The sequence below is a fragment of the Nicotiana tabacum genome, chromosome 18, assembly GCF_000715075.1.
Source record: "Nicotiana tabacum cultivar K326 chromosome 18, ASM71507v2, whole genome shotgun sequence".
Taxonomy (NCBI): Eukaryota; Viridiplantae; Streptophyta; class Magnoliopsida; order Solanales; family Solanaceae; genus Nicotiana; species Nicotiana tabacum.
Window position 1 is genome coordinate 100,749,279 of NC_134097.1, and position 25,430 is coordinate 100,774,708.

Here is a 25,430-nt window from a genome sequence, read left to right on the forward strand (position 1 = left end):
CCCTCCACCAAGGAGGCTATCATGCACTCATTTATCAGATGTGGTCCCAATCCGTTCACGAACAAATGCACCCTATCACTCATCTCGGCCACCATATGGGGAGCATACCTTGCTAAAGAATCAAACTGTATAATGTACTCTCGCACACTCATATTACCTTGTCTAAGGTTCAAGAACTTATCAGCTCTAGCTCGTCGTATCTCAACTGGCAAGTAGTGACGAAGAAAGGCCTCGGAAAATTCCTTCCACACAGCTGGAGGAGCGTTTAGACCCCTGGATCTCTCCCAACTATCATACTAGTGAACCACTAAATTCCGTAGCCGATAAGAAGCCAACTCTACTGCCTCTGTATCACTAACATGCATAACCTGTAGTGTATTCTGCCTCTGAACCTGGTCAATAAAAGTCTGCGGGTCCTCCATAGGGTCTGATCCGGTAAATATTAGAGGGTCTAAATTAATAAAATCACGAACTCTCGTACTAACTGGTTTATCAGCAACACCTGTATTCTAACTCTGAGCCTGAACAACTACCAAGCTAGTCAATAACTGCGAAGCACTCCGCATATCCTGGTCTGTAGTGCCAGACGGAGGAACTAGAGGTGCTGGGTGCCTCCTAATATCCTCTAGAGGAGACAGGGTAGATGAGGTATGAGACGACATCTCACTCTGAGCCTCACTTTGGCCTGCTCTGGCTTGGGGCACCTGACTGGTACCCTCTCCCGTAGCTGTATCAAGCCGTCTACTAATTGTTTGCTTCCTAGTCGAAGGCATCGCTGAAAGAAAACAAGGTGAATATTAGAGACGAACACTTATGACTCAACTCTACGCACGATCTAGATTCAGGAAGAAGGTAACAACCCTTGATGTCATGTAGCCTCCTGATTATAAATGTGGCGCGCTACACATCCATAAGCAAGACTCTACTAGACACGGCTCATAGACAATCCCTAGGACAGACTTGCTCTGATACCAAATTTGTCACGACCCAAACTGGAGGGCCATGACTAGCACCCGACCATACTTGTCGAGCACCAACGTACATTTTATCTAACCTTTCTTTTTTTTTTTATCTTTTAGGGTTGACGAGATCAATATAAATGGTAGACATGGATCATGGACAACAAACCATAAAATATGATGGCATGAACATACATAACATGGGATGACCAGACAATCAAGAAACTATATTATATGGTACGAGCTACCACGCTACCATGAAAGACTATACAATAAAAACCAGCCGACAAGGCATACCAAACTATACATGAGTCGACACCTATCTATGAGCCTCTAAAGGAACAAAAGTGTTGAAACATAGCCGGAACAGGGCCCCGACATACCCATAATGTCTCTAACAAAAAATTCATACCAAAACCGCGGCAAGTCCGGAGAAGGGATCTCGCCAATCACCGCTGAACTGGACAGACTACTATGGTGGGGGAGCTGCACCTACCTGTCTATTAGGGCCTACAGCATGACATACAGCGTCCACAAACAAAAGAACGTCCGTACGAATAAAGTACTGAGTATGTAAGGTAGGGAACCATAAATGCGAATAGTAATGTAAGCAAGGATAGAGAATATACAACCTGGAACATATGAGTACCTCTGAGGGCTACTGACATGAACTGCATGATACATATGTATGTATACATAAACTTTTAAAACATACGCCTCTGTGGTCATCATCATCATCATATCGTACCCAACCATAATAGGCTTGGTAAAAATGTACCCAGCCGTCAAAAGGCTCGGTAGAATCGTACCCGGCCACGTGAAGCTCGGTAAAACCCAACTGATCAGTGGTTGCACAATAGGTGCCGTACCTGGCCAACTATAGCGCGGCTCGGTAGAGTAAAATAGATACATATATATATAATGCATGCTCGACTCATGGAATCACATTCTAAACCTTTCGGAGTGACGCAAGGTCTGTATCCTCTGTACACATTATTAGGACTAACTCTTCACTATGAACCTTATAAGAATCAGGAAGTACCAACAACATTGATAACATAAGAATAAGAGAAGCAACATTAACATCAATCGTTCCATAAGAGGGAAAACAATGTAAGTCATGCTAGCTTCTAAGAGTAGAATATCTTTGGAAGCTCGTTCATTACATTATGTACAATCGGAGTTGTGCAAAAGAAGGAAAGGGATAGCCTTACATACCTTGTATATACTTCCCCAATTGCAAGCTATGCAATTGTCACAACTCCTTAGTCTACAATAAGAGAAACGATACTATCGTTATTATTTAAGCGTCATAACTATTACATATCTATCACAACCTATTTTACGTTGAAACGGATAGCACATCACCTATATATATGACTTCACACCATTCAAAAAAATCACCAAACAGCCCAGACAACATCAATAATAAACATATTGAGCCTCCCAAAATAGTCCACGCACAACCTAATTACATCATACATACGACGACCACCGTAGTCGTGTCAAATGACCCGGAAATGTTACGAATAACTATCAGACCGCAACCCTACATATATATGGTGTTTATCAACACCCTTTCACCTCCAAAACTCCACAAAATAGTTGTAAAACATGCAGCCAAACAGCAACACAAAACAGTCCGCTACAAGTGAATAACTTGAACTCACGGATTCCGATCATCGTCCCGTGAGTTCTTACATGTATAGAACGAATTACCATGAATTCACAGTAGATAAAAATGTATGAAAGATGGCAGTAACTTACCTTATTTGTTGGATAACTCAGCCCTTCCCTTGGTTCTTCGAACTCTAGGTTTTACCTTCAAATAGAACTTGAAAGAGAGGGGAAATCGATTAGGGTTGTGTGGGATTTTTGGGGAGGAGTTGCAGGGGTTAACTTTGGTTTTGAGGGTCTGAAATATGGATGAAATAATTGAGTTCATAACCCCTTAAAATTACTCTCTTGGCCGACTTAGGTCTTTTAATTTTGTCCTATCATTTTGGCAAGTAGGTGATGCACCTACTTGTCATCTACCAATCTGCGCAGGTTTGCAAAAATATGAATATCTCTATACTCCGATATCGTATTGACAAACGGTTTAATGCATTGGAAACTAGACTCATAGATCTTTAATATTGTGGGTATATCACCCCGTAATTCTTTGTAAATTGGGATAAAATCTTAGAAACATTTGATCTAATGTTTAAGTAAAAGTATGAACCTAAGTTGCGACAACGTTTGTCGACTTTTGTTTCACAACTCGGTTGACTTCAAGATTTATGATACAGTTATTATATGATTCAAATACCTTAATACATGACCTCTTGAGTGTATTAAGAACCTCTAGGTTTACCTGAAAATATGAGTTACAACATCCATGATTCGTTTAACTTCTAATACTTGTTAATCACCCTTATACACCCTTGCATCACTTAAGACCAATATGATTAACTTCTTATTATCTCAAAGGTAATTCCTTCTTGGATTTATGTTAACTAATATATGGCATGAACTAACGCGTGTGGATATGGGTTGTAACATGATGAGTCTGTTGGGAAGATTGAATTACATCAGTCAGTTTATTGCTCAGCTCACGACAACCTGTAAGCCAATCTCCAGACTGTTAAAGAAAGATGCTGCGGTCAAGTGGACAGAAGAATGTCAAGGGGCATTTGACAAGATAAATGGGTGTTTGTCAAATCCACCCGTGTTGGTCCCGCCAGAACCAGGGCGACCTTTGATCCTATATTTGACAGTTTTGGACAATTCATTCGGTTGTGTATTGGGTCAACATGATATCACTGGCAGGAAGGAGCAAGCCATCTATTACCTCAGCAAGAAATTTATGTCGTACGAGGTTAAGTATACGTATCTTGAGAGGACATGTTGCGCCCTAACTTGGGTGGCACAGAAGCTGAAATATTATTTGTCATCTTATACTACTTATCTCATATCTCGCTTGGATCTATTGAAGTATATCTTTCAGAAGACTATGCCCACAGGAAGGCTTGCAAAGTGGCAGATCCTGCTCACAGAGTTTGACATTGTCTACGTGACTCAAACTACAATGAAAGCACAGGCCTTGGCGGACCATTTGGCCGAGAATCCAGTTGATGAAGATTATGAACCTTTGAAAACTTATTTCACTAATGAAGAGGTGATGCACATTGATGAGTTGGAACAAGTCGAGAAGCCGGGATGGAAACTTTTCTTTGATGGGGCTGCAAACATGAAAGATGTGGGGATAAGAGCGGTACTTATTTCTAAAACAGGGCAGCACTACCCTGTTACGGCTCAGCTTCATTTTTACTATACTAACAACATGGCTGAGTACGAGACATGCATTCTACATTTGAGGTTAGCTGTGGATATGGGTGTCCAGGAAGTCTTGGTCTTGGGTGATTCGGACCTTCTGGTGCACCAGATTTAGGGAGAATGGGAAATACAGGATTTGAAACTCATACCGTACATACAATGTTTGCATGATCTTTGTCAACGGTTTCAGTCAATAGAGTTCAGGCATATCCTAAGAATACATAATGAAGTCGCCGATGCTTTGGCTACTCTGGCGTCAATGTTACATCATCCAGATAAGGCTTATGTGGACCCTTTGCAGATTCAGGTCCGTGATCAGCATGCTTACTGTAATATGGTGGAAGAAGAAATTGATGGGGAGCCATGGTTCCATGATATCAAAGAATACAATAGGATGGGGGTATATCCAGTACAGGCCACCGGTGATCAGAAAATAACAATTCGACGATTGGCAAGTGGATTTTTCCTCAGTGGAGGAGTGTTATACAAAAGAACTCCAGATCTTGGATTGCTAAGATGCATAGATGCCAGACAGGCCACAACTATCATGACTGAGGTACACTCCGGGGTTTGTGGACCGCATATGAGTGGGTACGTTCTAGCAAAGAAGATTCTTTGAGCAGGTTATTACTGGCCCACTATGGAGCGAGATTGCATCAGTTTTGTGCGCAAGTGTCATCAGTGCCAGGTGCACGAAGATTTGATTCATTCCCCACCATCTAAATTGCATACAATGTCGGTACCATGACCCTTTGTTTCTTGGGGCATGTATGTCATTGGGCCAATCGAGCCAGCAACATCAAACAAACACAAGTTTATTCTGGTAGCCATTGATTATTTCACCAAGTGGGTTGAAGCGAAAACTTTCAAATCTGTGACCAAGAAAGCAGTGATCGATTTTGTGCATTCAAATATCATCTGTCGATTTGGGATTCCGAAGGTAATCATCACGAACAATGGTGCTAATCTCAACAGTCATCTGATGACGGAGACATATCAGCAGTTTAAGATTATACATCGCAATTCCACCCCATATCTCCCTAAAGCGAATGGAGCAGTCGAGTCAGCCAATAAGAACATAAAGAAGATACTTCGGAAAATAGTGGAAGGGTCCAGACAATGGCATGAGAAGTTACCTTTCACATTGTTGGGTTATCGCACTACTGTTCGCACATTAGTAGGAGCCACTCCTTATTTGTTGGTGTATGGCACGGAGGCATTAATACCCGCAGAAATTGAAATCCCATCCTTTTGGATTGTTGCTGAGGTAGAAATTGATGACGTTGAATGGGTCAAAACCCGCTTGGAGCAATTAAGTCTAATTGATGAAAAGAGATTGGCAGCAGTATGTCACGACCAATTGTACCAACAGAGAATGGCAAGAGCATATAACAAGAAGGTACGTCCACGAAAGTTTGAAGTGGGTCAGTTAGTATTGAGATGTATCTTGCCTCATAAGGCTGAAGCAAAAGGAAAGTTCGCCCCAAACTGGCAGGGGCCATTTGTTGTAACTAGAGTGTTGTCCAATGGCGCGTTATATTTGACAGATGTAGAAGGGAAATGTGTAGAAATGACTATCAATTCCGATGCAGTCAAGAGATACTATGTATGATTTCTTTGTTTGATTGTATTTGTTTGTATTTGGTATATTTTGAAGATTGAAATGACGAAGGCATTTTGTTCTGCTATCTAAACACTTTATCCCTCGTCACTCCTTTTGAGCCTTATTTTTTTTTCATACTCCTCTTTCAGAATCAGTAGTGAATATCAGAAACACAGACGTGAAAGATAAGAAAAGGAGAAGAAAAATGAAAAAGGAGAGAAGAAAGAGAAATAAAAGAATGAAAAAAAGAAGAAAAGAGAAAAGAAGAAGAAAAACAATAAAAGAAAAAGAGAGAGAGAGAGAGAGAGACAAGCAAAAGAAAAAGAAGAAAGAGAAAAAGAAAAATCACAACAACAAAGTAATTTCTACGACATGAACTACGTTTGACCTGATTCCTTTTAAGGATACGTAGGCAGCCTCACGGTTCGGTCTCATCAAAATAAAAATCCAAAAGCCCCCAAGCAAGAAACTGGGGCAGACGTTGTGGTTATTGTAAGAAATCTGATTCTGAAAGTTGTAATTTTGAACCCATTTGAATTGTTTTGAGCCTTTTATACACTTTCTTTCTAACCCTGTCCAAAATCCCACATTACGGTCCAAAGAAAGACCTTCTGATCAGTCTTTGAGAAATTCCAAGTCGAGAAAGTAAAGGTAATTCATGTCAGGGGCAACACTCTGGTTCAAGCAGGAAAATAAAAATGAGAGAGTCTTATTGGTGAAAACTCTCGCGGGCACCATGAGGCGACAAAAGCTGAGAGAAATCAAAGAATGAGAGAGTCTTATTGGTGAAAACCCTTACGGGCACCGTGAGGTGAAAGTAAGCTGAGAGATGAATGAATGAAAGAGGTCTGCTGGTGAAAACCTTTCAAGGCACCGCAGGATAAACAAGGTCAAGGTTTGGGTAAAGTAATCAAGTCATGGAAATTCTGAGGCAACGAAGTACGACAACTGAAAGTTGATTGGTTGGACAGATTGGGCCGATTAATCCGAAATGCATGTCATGATCCTCGGTACCAGTTGTTCCACTCAGATAAGTTTCTTTGTCTTTTCCCCCTTTATAGCAGTCATCTGGTTTTGGATTCTTTTTATCCTTAACCCGCAAAGTAATTGCATTTCATTTTCTTTTGGGTTTATTTGTCTAAGATGTTTTAATGTCAGTCTTGTCCCAAGTAAGTGGAAAATAATTTCAAAGCTCACTACCAACTTCCAAAATTGCAAATCATAAAGTGGTCAGAGCATACTAAAGACAACATGATGTAAGGTGGGATACATGGGATCACCAGAAGTTTCACTGGTGGAATGAGTTGGTAATGTCATGGGAGATGCAAAGGTTCAGATAAAGGGGTCAGAGGTGTGAAACAAAAACATGGGTATAGAACACTCGGTTCATCAAAGGTCTTAGGATTTGAAAGTCAGTCAGAAAGTCAAAGTGGTTCAGGGCCAGTTCGGGAAAGCCATTCAGAATAAACAATGCAGTGGAAGGATCTTCAGCAAGAATGCCATCAACTAACCACTACTTTAAACTGACAAAATTTTCTTTGATTGAAACAGGGGCAGGAAAATTTGTTTGTTTCGGAGAAACTCTCCGTAGGGGCAAGAGTAAGCATCAAAATATGTTTGACCGTAAACTTTTAGGACCCTCCTGGAAAATGGGACGTAGTTTAAATTTCAGAAATAGCATAATCTAGCATAAATGTATCCCAAAGGAATATAAGCAGGTTTTGAAGTTTGCATGTTCGAGATAAGATTCAATTAGGAGTTTCTAGGACCCTCCTGAATAATGAGACTTATCTTTAAGATTTCGATTAGATAATAACATTTAGCGTAAGTTCTGCTGTAGGGTAGTATAATTAAGCCATGAAAGTTGTCACTCTTAAGATAAAACTTGACTTTTGATTTTCAGGACCCTCCTGGATAATGGGGAGTAGTTTAAGACCCTCTTAGATAACAAGATTTAGCAGAAATTACACATGTAGAAGACATAACTTAGATCTTAAAAAATTGTCGTTTAGTTAAGAGTTGTCAGGACCCCCTGAATAATGGGATTTAGCTTTCAATTCTTAGTAATACTTGGTAATATGATTTAGTTTTACACTCACATCTGTTCCTAGCCACCAAACTGGGGTAGAAAAATTTTCTTTGTTTTGTCTATTTTGATGTCAGGAGCCTGCCTGAAGAGCAGGAATACATTTCAAGTTGAAGTCAGGAGCCCGCCTGGAGGGCAGGGAATATATTTCAAGTTGAAGTCAGGAGCCCGCCTGGAGAGCAGGGAATACTTTCAAGCGTAGCAGTCAGGAGCCCGCCTGGAGAACAAGGGAGTACAATTTAAATTTTAGCTTTCAAATTCTTTGTTGAAGTTAGGAACCCGCCTGCAAAGCAGGGAATACTTTCATATTGAAGTCAGGATACCCGCCTGGAAAGCAGGGAATACTTTCAAGTTTAGCAGTCGGGAGCCCGCCTGGATAGCAGGGGAATACATTCATGTTTCGAAGTCAGGAGCCCGCCTGGATAGCATGGGAATATATTCACGTTTTGGAGTCAGGAGCCCCGCCTAGAGAGCATGGGAATACATATCAAGTTCAGTAGTCAGGCATCCACCTGGAGAGCAAGGAAAAACATCTCAAGATACAATTCGACTTTAGCAGTCAGGCGTCCACCTGAAGAAAAGGGAAAACATCTCAGATTACAATTCAAGGCGACAATAAAGGAATTTCACCGGGAGAATACAAGTCAACAAGGCGACAAGAAACACAAGAGCAAGTTTGAAGATATAGATAGAATTTTTGTAATGCTTAGATCATAGCCTAGTCTATCTTCTTTTATTTCAACATGGTGTAATAAGAGAGTTTAGTAAGCAGTAGCAACAACAGCAGCAGCAGTGAAATCCCAGCTTCATAGTAGTCCCAGCTACCAAAACTTTCCGAACTACACTGGCCTGATTCCTTTTTAGCCAATGATATGTAGGCAACCTCAGAAGCAGAGTGCGGTCAAATCTTTCAAAAATGCTTCCCGCGGAGTATTCAAGCGGGCAAATATCGCTCGTATCTGCTCACTTATCTTTGCACGAAACTCTTCGTGTTCCGGGCAAAGAGGGGCAGTTGTGAGCACGTGATTTTTGCCCTACATGAATTATTCCCATAAATTCAAAACAAAATAATTTCTTTCAATGTTTGCAATTTTGGGGATTTTCGTGGCATTTTTTGTTAATTGTTTGCATTTTTTGTTTGTGTATTTTAATTAGTGAAAAATACAAAAATATGTCGCATTTGCATTTAGAGTTGGTTCTACATTTTAGGATTAATTAGAAAATTAATTGTCGCATAAAATGGAAAATCACAAAAATTAGTTTAATTTGCACTTTTAATTTTAGCTTTGATGTTGAGTAGCTTTCTTTTGTTAATTTGTTTTTAATTAATTATGTTAATTATCATTCTAAGTTTAATTAGTTTTTTTTAGTTATAGGAATTAATTTTGATTTTAATTAATTTTCAAAAAAAAAGAAGAAGAGAAAAAGGAAAAGGAATTTCGAATTAAGTTTGTATTTTTGGGGCAGCTTTCAAATTAAACCCCCAGGCCCAAATTTTCCAGTGCAAAATCCGGCTGACCCAGTCCATTACCCAACCCCTGACCCGTCCAACCCGATCCGGTTACCCCTTCATTCAAAACGACGTCGTTTTGTTATCCTTTGATCTCGACCGTCGAGGTTAGTTGATGTGACAGTCCAGAACTAACCTCATTTTAATATATAACGGTTCTAAGAGACTATTCCCCCTTACCCCTCACTCGTCTCTCTCAATACCCCATCCCAGAGACCAGCTAGAAACCCTAGAAGCTGCCGGTGGATTCCCACCGCCATTGGTGGTGGCGCCACCTCAAATCGACACTAGACTTACATTAAATGTTCCCCTCCACCACCCCATCCCAGATATCCATTCAATTTCCTTCAAATATACCTAGAACCTCTCGATTCTCAGTTTATAGGTGGAAAGCCTAGCGCCACCATAGTTTCTCCAGTAGCGCCGCTGCCTCTGTTCAACCCCAAATTGATACCCTAGGACCGTCTTCCCTCCCTCATTCCAAATCCTCACTTTGTGTCCTTCAAATCAACCAGGAACTGTTCGAATCTTAAATCCAAATAAACCCCTGATTCCCAAGAGGTCCCCGATTCGTTTCTGCTTAAAGATTTGGGTCCGTTTCGAGGTTATTCATGTGTTCTTATTAAGAACACATGATTAACATCGTAGCAGGCCAGAAAATCCGAAGAGTTTGAAGGTTCAAATCCCATTCCTCAAATCGCTCGAGTTCTAGTAGGTAATCTCATTCTGTCTTCTTTGTTCAAATTAGTTTTCTTTCTATTTTTCCCTCTACCCATTTCTCTGTTTCTTCTTTTCTCCACGATTCTTATTTATTTTTTTATTTTTATTTCTTGTTTCCATTCAGTCATGCATGTTTAGTTTTAAAAATTGTTTTAGTCATTTTGGTTAGTGTCTGTTTAGCAAGACATTTAGTTAACTGGTTAATTGTGAAAATGTTCCTTGGGCCTACGATTTGTTTGAGCTTGCATATTTTATTCTGCTCATTAGTTCTACCTGTAGTTCTTGTGTTGGGGCTTTTGAATTAGAATTGGGGCCAAGGGGAAGGGATTGGCCCAGTTTTGAATTGGAACCTTGGGTCAAATTGACCCCAACTCATTTGAGTTCAAGGTAAAAACAGGGCAATTAAGGGTTAGTTTGGGTAAAAGACATAGGGAATCTCTGAGTTAACTGCTAAGAAATTGCCTAGAAGCTGCAGAATTTACTAGCTTGATCCACAAGTCAGTAATTCGGGCTCCCTTTAAGCAAAAGGAAAAGCTGAAAAGGACTAAAATGAAATAAACTAAACCCCAAAGCTGCCCTAGTAACTTGCCTATAAAGGCATTGTTACTTGCAGCTCAATTCAGATTTTTTAGAGCTAAGAATCCTAAAAAATCCTCAACGGCTGAAAACTCTAGGAAAAACACCGTTCCATTGAATTTTAGCTCGATAATCTGAAATCCTTCTCCTCTTGAATCAATTTCCTGAAGGTTTGGACTTCGAAATGGCTTGAGATATAGTCATTAAGGCTAGGTTTTGGTGTTTGATTGTTTGAAAGTGTGTTTGATACTGGTATCTGGTCTGCTGAATTGTATTTTCTAGGTTTGAGTTGTTTTTGGTGCACTGTTTCATTGGATTTGAGTTCAACTCTGCTGTTTGTTACTACTGCTGGACCTTTGATTACCTTGCTGTTGTTTTCTTCACATTTTCAGGTATGTAAAGACATTTGAATCCTGAGTAAATGTAGATCTAAAGTTTTATGGAATCAAGCTGAAATGGCTGTTTTGTTCCTTCGAGCAGAGGCTATTGGTCTTCCTGCGATTTCTGCACATTTTTCTCGTTAATTATCATGAGTAGTTAGTTATATAGTTTATAGTATATCTCATTTTTAGCCTTTGAGTTTGCACCTATGTGTTGTAAATGATGTTGGACTATTGGACTGTTACAGTGATGGTTTTGAATAGGTTTGAATGTAGTGAGTTGTCTCCTCTTTATTTGATATGAATAGTCACTGTTTTGGGGTATTAATCTCATGTTTAATTTGGGTTTGAAATGCTAGGGGGTAATCAGGGTATTACTGAAGCGGATCAAATAACAAGTGGGAGATTCTAGTCAGAGTGGATGTAGAAGTTTAAAATATTCAGTCAATTGGTATATGTGCAATTAAGTTCATATAGAGTTTGTATGATGAAGTTGTGGGGTGGTGACTATTTCATTTCTTTTCTTTTTCAATTCAAACTTTGCTGAAATATTGACATATGTGTGTTTCATCCGTTTGTTTCAGTTCAAGTCAGTGCTAAGCTTAGTCATTATTCTCATAATCTGAACCTCTCCCTTCAGATGTGGTGTTGCATTAGTTTTTGATATTCAATTGCGGTGTGTGTATTCTTTTTGTTAATACTGAATTGGTGGCTCAAAATGGGATAAACGCATACATTGATTTTCTTTAATAAACTTGTAAGTCTGTTGTAAATTAATGGATTTGGGGAGTTAATCAATGAAAAAGGGATGAAGGTTTCATTATAGCATAATTTTGTGGTTTGATGGGGATTACCATTTGTCTTAGCTTTGTGTGTTTTTCTGGATCTGAGAGCTTGGGCTCTTCATTATTTGTTATGGGTTTGAGCTCCTGGTTTTCCATTTCTCGTTGGAACTGGGGCTCATCCAGGCCCAAACTCGAAGGTTCAAATGCGGTTTTGCCTTATGTAGTTAATTGGATTCGATCTCTACCATTCTAGTCATTGTTTCTTTTGAACGCCTGTCCTGGGGATTCGAACTAGGGACCTTACTCTTTGCTGAATCTGCTTGTCTCGATTTGGGCTCATTTTTGGGCCCAAGCCTGACAGCTTCTTTGAATATGATTTGGGTCGCAATTTCGACTCATGTAATGCCCAGTTCAAGCGCTAGCTGGGGAGCCCGTTTGCGGCTTTTGATTGTTAAATAAATGACCCTTGGGAACCTTTAACCATATTTAGTGTTAGTCCTTTAAATGAATTTGGGGCGTGCCATATTAGGGACAACAATAGTTTATGGCCCTCGCAAAGTTAACAAACGCGTAGTTGTTTCAGGCGCGTGATTTTAATAATATTGCCTTCTTAAACTCGGGTGTGCATTTCATGTGACCCAAATCAAAAATCATAAAACGTTGAATAAAATATATTTAGGATTGCGGGTGCATTTCATGTGGCACGATCTAAAGACATGTTTTAAACGACGTTCAATCTTCTTTAAAATTAAATAAAAGCAGTTTTAAAGTTCAAATTTGCACATAGGTTCAAAATGTTCTAAAATCAGATAATTAAGCCGATTATAACAGTTGAGCGACCGTGCTAGAACCACAGAATTTGGGAATGCCTAACACTTTCTCCCGGGTTAATAGAACTCCGTACTCGGATTTCTGGTTCACGGACTGTTGAACAGAGTCAACCCTTTCCTCGATTCGGGATTCAACCTGTGACTTGGGACACCATAAATCTCCCAAGTGGCGATTCTGAATCTTTAAATAAACAAATCCCGTTTCGATTGTCCTTTAATTGGGAAAACTCTCGTATACTTATACCCTTTACGAGGGTGTAGTAAAAAAAGAGGTGTGACAACCTCGACCCCATTCAATTAGATAGACCACAACAAGAAAGCGTACATTGGCTGTAAATTTTAGGAACCAGGTAAATTCTGTCAATTCTTAACTACTAATGCGGACTTGCTTGCTTTCAACCATGAAGATATGCCAGGTATTAAGGAAATCACCACGCAAATATGAACGTCAACCCATTCAGTGAGGCAGGTCTGGCGTAAGTTCAACTCCGCGATCAATGATGCAGTACACGAAGAGGTGGAAAAACTATTGAAAAATGGCTCCGCCAGGGAATCAAAATACCCAGTGGGTCGCCAACATGGTCATGTGAAAAAGAAGAATGATAAATGGCAGATGTGCATAGATTTTATAGATTTGAACAAAGCATGCCCTAAGGATTTTTTTCCTTTACCCCGTATTGACCAAGTCATCGATGCAATGGCTGGACATGAATTACTAAGCTTCTTGGACGCCTATTCAGGCTATAAATCAAATCCTCATAGAAGAAGAGGATTAGGAGAAAACCACTTTCATCATCCATCAAGGGACGTACTACTATAGAGTCATGCCCTTCGGGCTGAAAAACGCAGGGGCAACTTACCAAATGTAGATGACGAGTGTTGATTCCCAATTTTGTCCTACATTTCTTCTAATTAATATTTTGGCGCTCCCTAGTCATTAATAATCTAATGCTCTATTTTAGTTATTTATTACTAATATTACTACTATTTATTATAGTTATAATTGTTGAAGATATTACTACTATTACAAAAATTATTATGTCTTTATTAGTACAATTAGCATGATTATTGATATTATTATTAATATGACTATTATTGAAGTTAACCGCTTATTTTTTTAATATATAATATTATATAAGCTCAAAGTATTTTTTTATTTAGTCCAAATTATTAAGACAATGGAGCCCAAAAGAAATTAATTTGAAGAAGGAAAAGGCTAGACCCTAGTCTTCTCCTATAAATACTCATCAACTTTTCCAGCTGGAGAGGACATCTTTGAAATCCCGAAAAAACTCAGTTTATATCATACTCCACTTTTCTTTTAATCTCAAGCTTTACAATCTGTGCAAAACTTCTCAATATTTAGTCTCCATTTTTACACTCTCGGCAACTAAGGAATGGTAGATCTTAGCCCTCAAAGTCCTAGTTCATTGCCATACAAAAGGTCCGATCCACATCTAAACTTTAATCTTGTTTATTTCAATATTGTGTTCAACTTCGGGTATGATAGAATTCGAAGGTCCCCCAAATTATATAGAGAACCAGGTTCTCTATTAGTTCCTACAGAACACACACACACTGCAATGAGTAAATTACAAAATGGAGTTATACGTGGAAAACTCCCAGCTCACAGGATCAAAAACCACGACCTACCCTTGTAGGATTGCAACTTCACAACTGAGCAAACTTTAGATTATAAACTATTGTAACCTAGGAATTAGCCTCTTAATCCCTCACTAACTTGTAACAACACTATTACAAGCCACTTTGTAATAACTTTATTACAAAGACTTTACAACTTGACTAACTCTAACCAAGACACAAACACAAGGGCGTATGATTTACAAGGATTTTCTACACAATGCTTCTAACTAAGTTAAGTAGGAATTATAAGTAAAGAATTTCAACAAAGGTACAACACAACTAAGGATATATAATAACTTGATATAGGGAACTGGTCTGTTGCTATGTTGTTCTTTGTTCTTGATGCCCTAAAGAGTCACTTGCAAGATTGATAGAAGAGTTAAAAGAATGCTTGATCAATTCTTAAATGTGCAAGTGATTTGTTTTTACCTTGCTTGATGTTAATAATTTATTTGTGACATCACTTTGAATGATATAAGCAAGTTAGGTAAAAGGTATTCCCCATAAAGTTGATCGCTGTACTATTTCTGCACTGTAGTGTATGCTGGGAGCAACTTTACAGCTGGGGCAATTGACTTGTATAGTCTCCTCGGGAACTGGTAACTACCTGTTCCCTTTGCTATTCTTTTGACTCTGAAGAGACAGTGTCCCCAACTGGAGACTTGTTGATCTTTAAGTTCTTAAGGATGTGTACCAGGTTTCTTATTTGGTTCTTGACTATAAGTTTGTTAGATCATCAAAATATAACAGGGATACACATATAACCTATCAATATTTCCCTTTTTGATAATGACAAACTTATAATTCAAGTTCCCCTAAGAACCAGAATGACATTGGCATTTCCTATATTCCCCCTGAATCTATTTCCCATCCTGTTCCCCCAGAATTATTTTCCCCCCTTTTGGCATCAAAAAATGATTAGTAACAGGCCTTAAGAAAAAAGAAGTCTAGATTGAGTTAACTCATGCCACTTATGTGCACACAACACGACTAAAAATAGAGCATAAAAGCAAGGCATACACAACAGAAGGGAAAAGTTTTCATTAAAGAGTTTGGATTTTAAGACAGGGAGCGGTTTCAATGTTGCCAACAACCATCCACAATTCAGAACATAAAGAGAAAACAGTACCACAAACATCATCATAAACTAACATAAGAGACCGACACTTAAAACTTGACACTGTCTAGAGAGCACTGGAAGGAAAGGGCTTAGAGGCAGAGGCAAGGTCTTGGAGGACAAAATCCATTCGAGCATTCGCCGACATTTGCTCATTAAGAAGTTTCTCCTTTAGGTCCTCAACTTGTTTCTTGAGCTCAACATTTTCCTTGATCAGACGGGCAACCTCTGTGCTTTGAGAGCTACTAGAACCATGTGCATCCTGGAGCTGACTCAGCTGACCCTCAAGAATGGCATTCCTTGTCTTCAACTTCCTGATCTTATCAGTAGCACTGTTCTAGGCGTTAATTGACTGAGATATGGTAGATGTGCTTCTAACTCTTCCAACCTTATCAATACATTCACATTCTTCAACGGTGGTCTTAGAGAAGGTTTGCTTACGAGTGCCCACTTTTGCTTGTCCTAGAGGTACTTTGAAAAACTCAAACACCTTAGTGAAAAGGAACCCGTAAGGCAGCCCATGATTACCATCTTTGAACACTGCCACTTTCTACATGTGCTCTATCATGATGCTAGGCAAGTTGATGGTAGTGTAGTTATCTAGTGCTTCGATGAGAACCAGGTCTGCTCGAGAGGTAATGGCTCTTCTCTCAGCACGAGGGAGCAAGACCTTATTCACTATTTCAAACAAAAATTGGTATACTGGAAGGAGGGCCTTCTTCTGTACTCATTCCCCTTGCTTAACAGATGTGTCTTTCAGGATAGCGTTTTTGAAGTTTGAAGAGCAGGTTCCCTGAACAGTAGACAACCCTTCAGTAGGTACACCCAGAATAGACCCTAGCACAGCAGAGTCTATCACAAAGTCGACCCCATTCACTAGCATGCATATATGTTCAACTTTGAAGAAAGCATAGAAGCTACGCGCTTCCTCCTCATATACTTTGGATCATCACCTGTGCACAAATGTGTCATTATTGAAACTCACAAATTTCAACCAATTGTCGCATTCCAGTCTCCTCCAAAATGTCAGGGGCAAATGTACAGCCCCATAATACCTTTTGAGTTCTCAATTTCTCTTTCCGAGCAATCTGGGGATCATCAACTTTGCCCTTCTTGGAGGAACCAGGTTCCTCATCGGTATCAACTTTCCTTTTAACAAACCTGCGAACACTTTTTCCCTTCTCACCAGACTTCATGAACACTATCTTTTCAGATAAATTTTCACCTAATTCTTCAATCACCTTGTCTACATATTCTTCCACTAACTTTTCACCTGAAATATCACTTTCAACCTTGTTCAAATTCTCAGCACTCTTAGAGGATCCCCGTTTAGACTTGGAGATTGAGTGCTTCTGTGAGGGCTTACGAGTCAAGGAACCAGGTTCCTCATCCATAGTAACAACATGTACAACTTTCTCATTCAGTGACTAGTAGTAGGTCTTTTAGGAGTTGGCTCTTGAGTAACTACTGGTCTATGCCTAGACAAGCTAGCAATCGACACATCATCGGAATCCTCTTCACTATCCCTATTTTCTTCTTCAGATACTGATCTTATCTCAGGCATAATCACAGCCATAGGCTTAGCATAGAAATGAGGAGACGGAGCAGGATCAGTGCTGACCTGGGGTTCTTGAGAGGACCCCTGAGTTGGATCCTCATAGGAGGGATCAGGTCCCTCATTAGGTTCCCTAGTAGCATTGTCTGGTGCTGATGGTTCAACGGGTACAAGCTCCCTATTCTCCACTAAGATCTTAGTTTCTTCCCCCTAAGACTTAGACACATTCTCACCTTCCTCGATAACAACCCCTTCATCAGCTATAGACAACATGTTTTTTGTTGCTTTTTTTTTCTTGTAACTCTAGGGAAAACTCAAGATAAGGAGGAGCATTACCTGTCGACTCAAGACTAGGAACTAACATTGCTGAGTCAGCGTTGATAGGATCAACAGTTTGGTCTGCATTAGAGCCTTCTTCCATAGGAAGACTGGTGATCTCTTGATTTTCCTCTTCTTCAACCATATCTTTTTCACCCATTTTTGCCGGTGAGGCAGGAGGAGAGTTCATAGCCACAAACTTCTTAGGAGTTGAAGTTTTGTGACTCCGATGAGAACCAGTACTAGATTGTGTAGGAGAGGAAATAGAGGGAGGTGGTGTCTCTGCCTTAGGGTTTAGGCTAGTAGTGGTGGTGAGTGAGGGTTCTGTGATTGGCGCTTTAACAAGTGAAGACTCAATGGGGGTGATACATGGAGCATTTTGGGTTCCCTGTTGTTTAGACATGGTGGGAAGTGGTGAGTTGGGGAGGAGAGAATATTGGTTTGAAGAGAAACAAAAAGGGGAATTTTGGAGTTTTGATGTGAATAGTAGTGAAAGTGATGGTGAAGGGATATATTTAAGAGGGATAAGGGACCAGTTAAGAAAAGACGGTAGTTTTGGGAGTCAGGTCGCTTCCTAATGGGTGAGACTCTTGGGTTCAAAAGACAAAAAAAACTGACACTATGATGACATGGCACTATTTCAACCATTCAAAATTGTGCATGAGAGAACAGAGAAACTAATAATCGGTGTCAGGAGAACCAAGTTCCCTGATGAATTTTTGCAAGTGTAAGCTTCACTTTTTAGACCAACGTGCAATGCATTAGCTGCTAGTTTGCTCTATAATCATCATGCGTGTCTACCTGTAACGGTATAGAGATGAGTTAGACTTTGCCAAAAGCACACTTTCTAGCTAATTATACCTGTACATTTCTTTCATATCCAATCATTGAGGTACCAAGTTCTTAGTTGGGTTTTATCAACCCAGAGCTAGGCGATTTCTTTCAAAATGTTCTCTGCTCAGGGCTTTGGTGAATATGTTTGTAATCTGATCTTCTGTGCTGCTAAATTTCATACAAATGAACCCTTTTTCCACATTGTCTCCAAGGAAGTGGTGATGCACATCAATATGCTTAGTTCTCTTATGTTGGATTGGATTCTTGGCCATGTTGAGTACACTAGTGTTGTCACATAGTAAGAGCACGCACTCAGAGAACATACCAAAATTTTCCAGCTACTGCTTAATCCATAACAGTTGAGCATAGCAAGATGCTACAGCCATATATTCAGCTTCTACAGTTGAGAGTGCCACTGACTTTTGTTTCCTTGTGCCCCATGAAATTAGACATGAACCTAGAAAGTGTGCCATTCCAGAAGTGCTTTTCCTGTCCACTAGATACCCAGTGTAGTTAGCATCTGCATACCCAACTAGATCAAAATTGTCTCCTGAGGGATAGTAGAGAACCAGGTCCTATGTTCCTTTAAGATATCTTAGGATTCTTTTGGCAACTTTCAAATAAGATTCCTTTGGATTGGATTGAAATTTGGCACAAAGACCCGTACTAAAAATATATTTGGTCTGCTTGCTTTGAGGTATAGAAGTAACCCTATGATACCTCTATACATGGTCTGATTTACAGGGGAACCAGGTTCATCCATATCTAGACGAGTAGTTGTGGCGACGAGAGTGTCAATGATTTTTGATGTTTCCATGTCAAATCTCTTCAGTAGCTCTTTTATATACTTCAGTTGACTTATCAATATCCCCTTTTGAGATTGCTTTACTTGTAGGCCCAAGAAGAAGTTTAGTTCCCCTTTGCAAATTCTTCACATAGGGAGTCAACTGTTGCTCCCAAAATGACATCATCAATATAGACTTGCACAATGAGCATGCTCCTTCCTCGTTTCTTTAGAAAGAGAGTGTTGTCAATTTTTCCTCTTGTAAAGACATTTTCTAGAAGGAATTTTGACAACCTTTCATACCAAGCACGGGGAGCCTGATTTAACCCATACAAAGCCTTGTTGAGTTTAAAAATGTGCTCAGGTTGTTCATGATTTTCAAATCCATGAGGCTGTTTTACAAAGATTTCTTCTTTTAGAAAGCCATTTAGAAATGCACTTTTGACATCCATTTGGAACAATGTGAATTCCATATGTGATGCAAAGGCAATAAGGATTCTGATAGCCTCCATTCGAGCGATTGGAGAAAAAGTTTCATCATAGTCAATCCCTTCTGCCTGATTGTAGTCTTGAACTACTAGCCTTGCCTTGTTTCTTGTTGTGTTTCCAAACTCATCAAGTTTATTCCTGAATACCCACCTGGTTCTTATTACGGTTTGATCTGCAGGTCAAGGAACCAGGTGCCATACCTTGTTCCTCTCAAATTGATGGAGTTCCTCCTGCATGGCTATAATCCAGTCTACATCTTTCAATTCTTCTTTGATATTTTTGGGCTCTATTTGAGAGAGAAAAACTGAGAAGGCAAGTGAGTTTCTGGTCTTTGATTTGGACTGAATTCCTGAATCAAGAGGAGTGTTTATGTTATCAAGGGGGTGTAAACTTTTGTGTTTCCGTTTAGACACATGAACCTCGTTGTGAGAGGGTCCATGTATTTTTGCCTGTGAACCTTGATTGTTTCTCATCTCAGCATGTGGGGTCCCTTGAACAACATCGACAACTCTGTTTTCAGCTTCAGTTGTTGTGATTGAGGGACCAGGTTCCTCTCCATCAGCTGGAGATATGGTTGCACCGTCCTCATTTGATTCCTTAATGTGGCTCATCATATCATCCTTTCCATTTTCCATGTCAATGCTTTCACCAAGAACACGTGACTGTTCTCCGTCTTGATCATTCTTATCATTCAAATCCTTTCCACATGGGTCATGAGTCTCATTGAAGATCACATGAATGATTTTCCTCAACACATTGAGTTATTTTGTTATATACTTTGTAGGCCTTGCTTTGTGATGAATAGCCTAGAAAGATTCCCTCATCACTTTTGGCGTCAAATTTTCCAAGTGCTTTCTTCCCATTGTTGAGGACAAAACATTTGCAACCAAATGTTCTCAAATGTGTCAGTTTGGGCTTCCTTCCGTTCAGCAGTTCATATGGTATCTTGTTCAGAAGGGACCTGATCATGCACCTTCACAAAGTAGCATGCAGTATTGACGGCTTCTATCCAGAACACTTTTGCAATGCCACTGTCAATCAATATTGTTCTTGCTATATCTTCAAGTGTTCTGTTCTTTATTTCCATAACACCATTTTGTTGAGGTGTTCTTGGAGCTGAGAAGTTGTGAGTGATGCCATTTTCAACACAAAATTCGTCGAATTTTGCATTGTCAAATTCTGTCCCATAGTCATACCTAGCTCATCTTCACCTGGATCTTCTTCACAAATACCACAAACACTTGAAAGGTTTCATCCTTGGTTCTGAGAAATAGAGTCCAAGTGAATCTGGAATAGTCATCCACTATGACAAATATGTACCTCTTTCCTCCTCTACTGGGCACCCTCATAGGTCCACATAGATCCATATGGAGGATATTAAGTAGCCTTGAGGTGCTAACTTCGTTTTTGGGCTTGAAAGAGGATCTGACATGCTTTCTTTTTACACATGCATCATACACCCTGTGATCCTTGAAGCTTGACTTGGGCAGACAACGAACCAGGTCCTTCTTGACCAATTTGATTAGCAACGTGAAACTTGCATGATCCAGCCTTCTGTGCCATAGCTAAGCATTATCATCAACAACACTCAGACAACTAAGATCCCCATTTTGCAAGGACTCAAAGTTAGCAACATAGATGTTTTGTATCTTTTGGCCACTAACACCACTTCACCAGTCACAAGATTTGTGACTGTGCATATTTCGGATACAAATTCGACTTTGTTACCCTTGTCACAGATTTGGGAAATACTCAGCAAGCTATACTTCAACCCCTTCACGTAGTACACATTTTTAATAGAGTGAGAAAGAGAGTTACCGATCCTTCCAATTCTCAGAATGTATCCCTTTTTGCCATTTCCAAAGTATACACTCCCTCCCTCCAGGGCCTTCAGTAAAAGGAAATCATTTGTACTTCCAGTCATGTGCTTCGAGCATCGGCTATCCATGTATCATTGGTGGTTGCTCCCTTTCATTGTTCCCTGCACAAGGAAATCATGGGTTAGATTTAGGAACCCAAACAAGTTTGGGTCCCTTGTAAAGAGGAAAGGGGTGAATTAGGGCTCTTTTAATCCAAGCAGGCATTATACATTTTTTATGTAAAGGACTAGGTTCCCTAATAGTAGTTACTTTTTTAGCAAAAACTTTGTTTTTCTATTGAGATTTGAATTTGGCCTAACAAGTTTCCTTAAAGTGCCTAGGGTTAGCACAGTGAGTGCATAGCCAATTGTCAGGTACAATGACGTACTGGCTGTGAGGGTTGTAGGGAGTCTATTCCCTTTGAAACCCGATTCCCTGCCTATTTCCCCCATTGTTTGTGTACATGGCAGTGATAGCATCAGAGGACCAGGTCCACTTGTGTGATTTTTCAAGATCACTATTGACTCTTCCTAGTTCTTCCTGAAGTTGTTTGTTTTTCTCAAGCTCATCACACAAACTAGATTTTACTAATTTTAACTCATTTTCAATCTTAAGATGTGCCTCACTTGCAACTTTCTTTCCCTTTTGACTATTCCCAGGCCTATTCTCCATTTTAAGTTCCTCAATTGTTTTCTTTAGGTCTACCACCACTACTAATAGGTCATCTCTCTCGTGCTCAATGTTAGAAACTCTCTCAATTAAAACTTCTTTTTCCTTTTTAACACATTCAATGGTCTCTTCACAACAACTACTAGATCATATCTCTCATGTTCTATGCTTGCACTTTTTTCCAGCTAAGGCATCTTTTTCTTTCTCCAGACTCTCAATTGTTTCCTTTAAATTAACTACAACGATTACTAGATCATCTCTAGACTGTTCTTCTTCTCCTAGTTCCACAATTAATGCATCTTTATCATTTATGAGAATGTGATAAGCATCAATTAAAATATTTGCCAAAGACATAAGTTTTTTCATAGAAAAAGACTTTAGATTTCTTTGAACATCTAGAAAGTTTACCTCATCATCATCATCGTCGTCTTCATCATCATTAGACTGTGCTATCAAGGCAAATATGGAGCCATACTCAGCTGCTTCAAGTTGTGATGTGAGAAAGAGGCTTAAAGGGGGGAATGCCCTGGCCTTTGGATTTATTCAAAGAAAAATTACCTAAATGAAAAGGAGAATATTAAAGTATTCGCAAGAGATATGGATTATGAGAATGATAAGTGCATCAGTCAACATTCGAGGACGAATGTTCCAAAGGGGGGAATGATGTTACGCCCCACAGTATTACATCGATATTACACCCCGCAGTATTATATTACGATGAAGTCACACCCTGCAGTATTATATTTGTCACACCTCCTTTTTCTACCCCGAAAGGGGTATAGGGAAGTTTTTCCAATTAAAGTGACAAAAATTGAAACGAGATTATTTATTCAAATTCACAGTCGTCACTTGGGATAATTTATGGTGTCCCAAGTTACCGGTTTAAAATCCTGAATCGAGGAAGTTGACTCTTATTTGTGGTCTGCAAACACAGAAATCCAGGTAAGGAATTCTGTTAACTCGGGAGAAGGTGCTAGGCATTCCCGAGTTCCGTGGTTTTAGCACAGTTGCTCAACTATTAATAATTGGCCTAATTAACTAATCAATTACATATTTTAAACCTACATGCATTTTTAACTTTCTAACTGCTTTTACTGTATTTTAGGAAAATTCATGATCGACATACACTTGTTTGTTTTTGAAAACGCATCGTAAACCACGCTACATGAAATGCACCCGCGGTTCATGACATATTTATTTTTATTTAACATTATTGAAAATTGAAGTCGGGTCACATGAAATGTACACCCAGATTTTGGAAATTATATATTGCAACTACATTACGGGAACCGTACCCGTAGCTATGATAATTTATTATAATGCGCCTAAAGAAAACTACGAGGGTTCGTGTTAGAACTAATATTCAGGATAAAATGATGAGGTCCATGGGCTCTGGATTTGTTTTTGGCAAAATATTGGTACGTAAGGGACTGAGTTTGAAATGTACTGCTTTCTTGATTTCAAACAAGTGCGTTTAAAGCAACATTTAAATGGCAATTGCAGTACATAGCAAATGATAATAATGCCAATTTAACAAGTTTGCACTAAAGCAATGGTCTAATAAATTGGTCAGACGGGAATCGATCTTACTTGAGACATGACACATGATAATATCAAGTAAAGGGATGGGCCAAAGGCTAATGGGCTGGATGGATTCCAATGGATAAAATCCAAAGTCCAAACTGGATGGCCCTCATGATTCCCTTGTTGGGTCTTTTACAACAGTTAACTCAATTAAAGCATCAGAAAGCAGTAGTACAAATCTGAAAATTTAACAACAACAGGAAACTTTGCAAGTTACACTCCAACACTTTGATTACCATTAAGCATGATATTGAACTAAAGCTGCTACCTATAGATTCAGAGCCGTAGAGTTTTAACCCTCAATTTCAAGAAAATTAGACTTAGTCTACCTGGATTCAAGCATATTAAAAGAACATTAACGGATTGAATGATGAAAATTTGTCCAATCACTTATCTATTCTTAACAAAATGACTGTGTTCTGATACCTACGCATGTAAGAACTCAAAGAGATTTCAATTGATATCTTTAACTAATTGCCACAAAAACTGATGGATTCAGTCGACATCAAAATTCAAGTAGAACCAAATTCAGCATTTAACAATTGATGAAATTACAACATAAAGACAAAAGGTTCATACATCACATGAAACTTATGCACCAAACACAAATTTACATCTACTAATAAAAGCCAACACATGATATTAATAAACCAGAGAAAGAATTATATTAGTTAGCAAAACATAAGAGCTAACTACTAAACATGACATGGTTGTATTAGTTTCAAAACAAACATATCTTCACATTTAATTTGCAGCTCAAGGTTTCAAGGGGGTTACCTGGATACAACAATCAAAAAGAAAATGTGTTCAGAAATCAGCAAGGAGTAGCGGAAAACAATGGACTCAGCAGTAGGGAACATCAATATTAATCAAACTAGCTTCATATCAAGTCATTTCTCAGAGAACCAGAAATCCAGAGAAAGTTTTTCTATGTTTTTTTATGAAAGAAAATAAGAAGAAATAGAACTAGCTACTAATGAAACAGTGTTGAACCTTTTTATAGTGTTTTAGGGTTCTGAATCTCTCCTAATGAGTGAAGAAGAGGTCCTATTTATACTCTAAGAGGGCTGTTATCTGCTCTCCAAGTCAGGGAATAATTCCCTTTGAAAGCAGCCCTCAAAAGCATATGTTTAACAGAATTGGATAGCTGACATCCTCTCATTGGTTTCAGTATTTTATACTGACCAAATAAAGCCAGCTGCCCAGGTTCTCGAAGCTTCCTAATGCCTTATCTGAATTCCCTATCTACCCAACCTTCAAACAAACCCCTTAAGTATTTTCTTTGTTCAATTCAACCCCTACAAATGTCTACTGATTTACACATTAAGGCAAACAGAAATAAATAAGCCAATATCAATAGACAAATTAAATAGAAAACAACAAAGCTAGACAGTGTAATTAAATTTTAAACATCTAAAAACTTAAAATTAAACCTAAACCCTAAAATGAACCAAGTTCATGATAAACTCCACAAAGGCTCTTCAGAAACGAACAGGTTTGATGGCTAGCATAGGCAAACGAGTCAAACAAATAACAACAACACAAAACACTGTAGATAACCTAAAGCGTGCAAACTAAACACCAATTATGAAAAAGAAAGAAAAGGAGGAACAAAAGCAAGAAAAGAAAATATCATCAGAATCTATCCTAAATAGTTAAGAACCCAAATTGAACTAATTAATGAACTACAAATAGATTTGTTAATTAATCAAAGAAGGAAATAACAAGCTAAACAAACAATAATTGAACAAAAAATAAAAATAATCACTGTTTTTTTATTCTTTTTTTTAATTTTTTCTTAGGACAAACA

At 38.9% G+C, this 25,430-nt stretch overlaps 1 long non-coding RNA gene across 3 annotated transcripts; it reads right to left on the reverse strand.

Annotated features, from left to right (window-relative positions):
* Positions 1 to 1,115: 1,115 nt before the first annotated feature.
* On the reverse strand, positions 1,116 to 24,747 carry LOC107802029 (uncharacterized). Of its 3 annotated transcripts, XR_012702214.1 has the most exons (4): positions 24,398 to 24,747; positions 22,445 to 22,594; positions 21,327 to 21,489; positions 1,116 to 2,229 (listed from the first exon to the last, which is right to left on the reverse strand). It is a non-coding gene; the product is annotated as an uncharacterized LOC107802029 (long non-coding RNA). The 3 variants fall into 3 exon arrangements; XR_012702213.1 differs by having other exon boundaries at positions 21,327 to 22,594; XR_001651748.2 differs by lacking the exon at positions 1,116 to 2,229 and adding an exon at positions 4,719 to 8,537 and having other exon boundaries at positions 21,327 to 22,594.
* Between the last annotated feature and the right edge of the window lie 683 nt (positions 24,748 to 25,430).